Genomic DNA, 6,494 nt, shown 5'->3' on the forward strand with positions numbered 1-6,494 from the left:
TATATATATATATTTAATAGATTGTTTCCATCCCATTATTTAAATATTTATTACTAAAATTTCTAGATCCCGTCAGGATGTAATTATTCAAATGAGTTATTAGACAGCTCAATATATATAGCAATCAGTTAATAATAACTAGATTTTTGATAAAGTTAAATGGTATCTCATTTTATATCTCAGGCAAATCAAAATGTGATTTTTGTTTTTAGAATTTTACTTTTATTTATGTGTCAAAATATAATAGACTTAGAATATGATCTTTGTCTATTACAGGAGTAGATCTGTTGTCCTAAAAGTTATATCAATGATATAATATGTGAGACAGCAGTCTACAAAAAATCTTAACACGTTAAACTTTACTACTATTTTCCACTTCTAATTGAAATTTTGAAAGTAAACGTGAGATTATTTTTTAGATAAAAGGAGACATTTGAATGTAAAAACAACTAATAAAATATTAATAATATATAAAAAAAATTAATTTTAATTAAAATTAGTCTTATATCATAGCAATCTATAAAACATAAATGTATTTGTTTCTAAATTTATGCACTTGTATACGTCTATTTTTCTCTTATTTTTATGGCTGAATTCAAATTATTGGTCACGGTGAGTCAGTGACTCGATTTAACAGCGTCAGAATTATAGAAAACACCATATGTAATTCTACTGAATTTTGAAGTTCATAATAAAAAGATATAATTTAATTACTCACGAATTTGACAAATCCGATTAGGAACCTCAGATATGCAATTACTTTCCTTCCACTCTTGAGAATCTGTGTTAATCTCGAAAACCAAAATTGCAGCTACCTATAGATAAAAGGAGAGAGAAAATTATAAAGACGCAATAGTTCCATCACTTCCATGGCGAAAAAGAAGACGATTGAACTTTCAAGTCAACATGTTGAAAGGTAATAATAAAATGACCAAATACATTGAATTTCGATATCAACAGTAGTTTTCATTCCATTCTCACTCATTAAGATAAAGCTGATTCAATTTTCCTCTTAAAATCCAAATTACAGTAAGTAACATAATCAACATAGATCATCATCACTGAACAAAATTGATAGCAAAATTAAATGATCGAAAATTCGAAATTAAAAATCAGATATGAAACAAGCTTCAAATCAAAACAATGACCATAAAATACAAAAACATCCAAAAAAAATGAGAAAACGAGAGAATCTAAAAGGTGAAACGATTCAAAAAAAGGAAACAGAACACGAGCTTATTCTTCATCTAAGAAGCTGAAAATAATTGAACTAAGTCTCAAAAGCGATTCTGAATGATGAAATTGACGGTTACCTGTTACAGTTGAAAAGAAGAAGAAAGTGGAGTTGAAAGTAGAGGATCCGAACTTTGATAAAATAGAAAGAGAACCTAATAGAGAGCAAGAGAGAGAGCTCTTCAATTAATGTGAGAGACAGAGAAGCTACGTTTAAATTTTCTGGACCGAATAAATTAAAAATATTATTTATAAAATATTTAAAATAAATAATGATGTGAAAATTGAAAAGTGGCTTTGTTTAGATTAGAGCGCTCAAAAGAGACGCCAGCATTTGCACCTTAAAATTTTAGGAATGGAATCTTTGGATTGTTATTCAGATGTTTGCCATCTCTTTTATGTGTTAATTACAATAGTGCCACCAATGACAACAATACCCATCAATCAATAGTTGCGTGATTTGTCGCGCGGTGATACTTTCTCACTGCATGGCTGCAACTGGCTAGATTTAACTCAGATCTGTCACAATGTTACTTTTTTCACGGGAGCACTCTTCTCTCCTATCATTTGTATTACACCTATATATAATTGGTTATAAAATATTTAATAATTAAAATTTTAATTTAAATATATTTTTTTAATTATGATAACTTATGAATGAAATGATAAATATTGTAATCCCACATATACTTCCTCTATTCTGTAGCATAATATTTTTTGAGTTAATTAAACTGTGAGTTTTAGTGAAAGAGAATAATATATTTTCTATATTATGAGATAATTTATTTCCTCCTATCAGGGGATAACTTATTTTCTTCAGTCAATAAAAGTATGATATTTGTACTATTTTATTTAGTTTTAAAAATATTTTATAGAAAATGATGAAACATGACATATATCATAATTTCATTGAAAATAATATATAATTTATCTATTTATATCAAGAGATATTTTATCTCTTAGTCAAATTACTTCTCCTTTTTAAGCTTATGTAAATCCCTCTATGTTACATTTACTATGAAGAGATTAGGGGTGGCAATATGGGCCAGCCCGGCCCGACCTGGCCTACCTTTGCCCCGTCAGAATATGGGCTGGCCCGACCCAACCCTTATTGTTAAAATTGCTCAAAATGCCAACCCGCCCCATATTTGGTAGGGCTGACCCGTTTTGTATTTTTTTTTCAAAAACACATTAAAGTTTTTAGACAAAAATAAATAATTCAAACAATTCAGAAATGTCTTTTAATGCAAAAAAATCACAAAAAAAAGACACAAATTTCATAATAATATATTGCATTAATACAAAACTTGTAAATTCTAAACAATAAACCACCACAGTCTTAAACTTTTAGACTCTCAGTTCACAATAGAGCTTATAACTCCTAAATTTAAAAAAGTGTATAAGAATCAGAACTATTATATTATAAATCAATCACAATAAAATATATATATTATTCAATTTAATTTGAATTCGACTATATAAATTGAAACTAGTCGAATTCAATTAATTTTCCAAAAGGAATCAAAATCAGTAGTTCTATTTGTGTTTCCAATTTTCCATTTCAATTAATTAAATGTTTAAATTTGATTCTAACATTCCTAATTGTCAGTGAAACTCCACCTTTATCTCATAACAAGTACAATAACTGGATAAGAGTGAAGATAATAGATAACTACATAATGAGATATTAAATATTCATTTTACAAAGAGAAATAAGAATTATATGCTTAAGCATCCAAACATAAGTTAAGATTGTAAAAGTTTAATCTTAATTGCAGTGAACAACATGATATACAAATGAACTTTAATCTTAATGTTGGCCCGCCGACCCAGCCCGACCCAGCCCTCCATGGCCCGTCTAAAAAACGGGCTTCCAAAACGGGTTGAATACGGGCTTTTGGGCTAAAACCCTCAGTCCGGCCTACTAAAAACACTTATCCGAACGAGCTGACCCGTCGGGCCAAGTCCATTTTGTCATCCCTAGAAGAGATATATGTAAATTCTTAAATAAAAAAATCATAATTGTAATTAAGTTAAATAAAATATGAACTTTTTTTTGAGACAATTCTAAATATGATAAAATCAATACATTTTTGTTAATTTGGATTCATTATAATGTATTATAAATGTGATTTGAACATTTTCTTATGGGTATTGATGCAGTTTGTAACAAACTAATAATAATGAATAGACGTTAGTTTTTATATTTTTTGGAATTGTCTCCACAAAATATCATATTTTATTTAATTTAATTATATTTGTCGCTTTTGTTATTTAAGAATGTACACATATTTCTCCTCCAGTGGCAATGAGTGACATGTATGAATAAAATTATGGGTGATTTGTTTAAATTTAAAAATGAATTTATAATTTATATAATTTTCCAAAAAGTTTTGATATATTAGTGTAATTTACTATATTTTTTATATCTAATGTATTTGAGATCTTTTCATGTTTAAGAAATACAATACATACTTATACATTGTCTTTCAATTATATTATTATTTCTTTTACATTTATTCTCTTATTTCTCCTAATGTAGTTTACAATACATATTAAATGACCTTTTTTAATTAAGGTGTGTCAACTTTTATTTTATTGAAAGATTTCTTAAACTAAGTACACAACATTAAACAATAAAAAAAATAAAGTATATTGTTTATAATTATTGATTTAATTTTTTAAAAATAAAACATTTTAATTGGTGATTAAGTTATAAAGGGGTGAACATTTGTCATAAAAAAACATATTATTCCATATATCACAGTTTGTAAGGTTAGAGATTTTTTTAAACTTAAATACATTTTTTTCAACGAATCACAAGTAATCACATATGAAGTGGCACATTTTTTATGATAGTATACGTGCTCCCCTCATAAAATACATGGGATAAAAATGTTTTGAAAAAAAGGTGTAATATTTATTTAAATTCAACTTATATTTGATGATTGTTTGAAATAAGATAATAATGTTTTTTTAAGCGTAAATCATAAAATAGTTTATGATTTATTATGAAATTGATTAAATTTGTTTAGACAAATTTATAAGATTATTTAGTTTTTGCTAATCCATAATTATACTTTTAAGTTTACATTTGATTCACGAGAAAAGAAAGATCGAGGAGAATTGGTAGAGGATAGAGAGAATAAGTGAGAGTTCAAGGAAAATGAACTTTTTTCTCTCATTTGGGAGAATAGAGAAAGAAAATAAAAGTGATGCACAACCAACTTTTGGATTATTCTCTAAAGTGAGAAGAAAAGTTATATTTGATAAGTTTTTTACATTTACTATAATATTTTTATCTTTATCATATACTCATTATTATTTATGAGGTAAAATTGTTTATTTAATGTAAATATATTCCCCTCTTTTCTTATTATTTCATCTATCTTTCCTACCAAATAACTCTTACAAACAATTCATTTTCTCATTTATTTCTCTCTATTCATATTCTATCTGTTTTATCTTCTTTCATCATATTCTATCTGTTTTATCTTCTTTCATCATATTCTATCTGTTTTATCTTCTTTCATCATTTTCTCCTCTAAACTAAACAAAGCATTAGAAAGAAAGTATGCGGTTCTCTTATTTGGTAGTGAAAAAAGATGAGAAGATAGAAGGAAAAGTGTCATGGGACCTACTGAATTTCTTCTCATCTCTTGTGTGAAGAAAATGGGAGAGGAAGTTGATTTTCTATAATATCAAAAATGTCTCTTACAAGGAAGTCTAGTTTATGTGATTTCTTTGTATATCTTCACAACTACATAGAATTTTACCATACTACTACATATAGCAATTTGGCAGTGTTATGATAATCACTTCTCATTTGCTGATATTTTTATGATTGAATCACACATTTTAAACTATATTATATTTTGTAAATTTCAAAGCATTAAAATGATAAGTTTTGATATTAATTTAAAAGAGATTTAAAAATAACTATTTTAATTAAATAACTAAAAATGGATATTATAATAAAATGTACATACACGTATAATAAATTACAAATTATTAAAAAAATGAACAATAAAAATTATTTCTTTCTTTTCTCTTTGGGTATTTTTATCCTTAAGAAAACAATGTTATTTATTTTTTTCTCACATTCTATCTGATCAAATAAAAAGGAGAGAGAAAAGTACATATTTTTCTCTCCATTCTCTTTCATCTTTCTATCATACCAAATAATATAAAATTTTATTCATTTTTCGTCTTTATCCATCTTATCACTCATCTTCTTACTTAATTCTCTCTTCTTATTTTACCCTCTACAATCAAACAAAGAATACATGAAATAATCGTGTAAGTTAAAAATACTATAATATAATGAGATTATGAATTTTACAATAAGATTTTTTTATACTATACTCAAATTCTCGTAAAGTTTATAAAAAATGTATTACAAATTTTTTATTAATAATAAACAATAATTAAGTTATTTATTCAAATTCACTTGAAATCAATTTAGTTTGCCTTATTTTGATTGGAACAATTTTAATTTAAACTCTACATATGAATAATATGATAATAATCATATCAAAGTATATCAAATCGATAAGGATATATAATATCAAATTTGGTTATTATAGAAAATTTGAGCTAATAATTATGAATTTATGAGTATGGGCTTTACTCCATTTTTATATAAGCACTTGGATGGGGCATATTGGGATAACCATCTTGTAACACCGCGAATTTTACGATTTTGAATTATAAGATTTTATTAATTATATTTTAGAAAATGAATTTCTGGGAATTTTAGGTAAAGAATTAGACGAAACTAGAGATGAGTTTTAGTCTTGTAATTCTATTTTCAATTTGGTGGTAAATTTTCATGATTTTCGGAGACAGTCGGTTTCCGGTCACGGAATCAAATTCCGGTCACGCCGTTGGCTTCGTAATCACATTTCGAGTCAAGATAGACCCTGAGTTGGTCCATAACTATTTTCTAAAATATTTTCATTAGGAATGCCGAAATTCGAAGTTCCGACCGTAAAGTAAAATCAGGCGATCATTTTTGACTACTCGAATATTGGCCGACAATACTCGAGCATGGTTTTAATCGTGCGCGTTTCGCCGAAGTCGTCGCGTCGCATCAGCCACTTCACAAAATCTACCTACTAAATCTTATAGACTTCACTCATTAATGCCTTGATTTACTACCACCAAATCCCCTAAATCACTCACTTAACCCATGATTCACTCACCTTCTTGGATTTGCTAGATTGCCTTGGGAAATGGGTTTAGAAATCAGATTTCTCCCA

This window comes from Lupinus angustifolius, chromosome LG06, assembly GCF_001865875.1.
Source record: "Lupinus angustifolius cultivar Tanjil chromosome LG06, LupAngTanjil_v1.0, whole genome shotgun sequence".
NCBI lineage: Eukaryota > Viridiplantae > Streptophyta > Magnoliopsida > Fabales > Fabaceae > Lupinus > Lupinus angustifolius.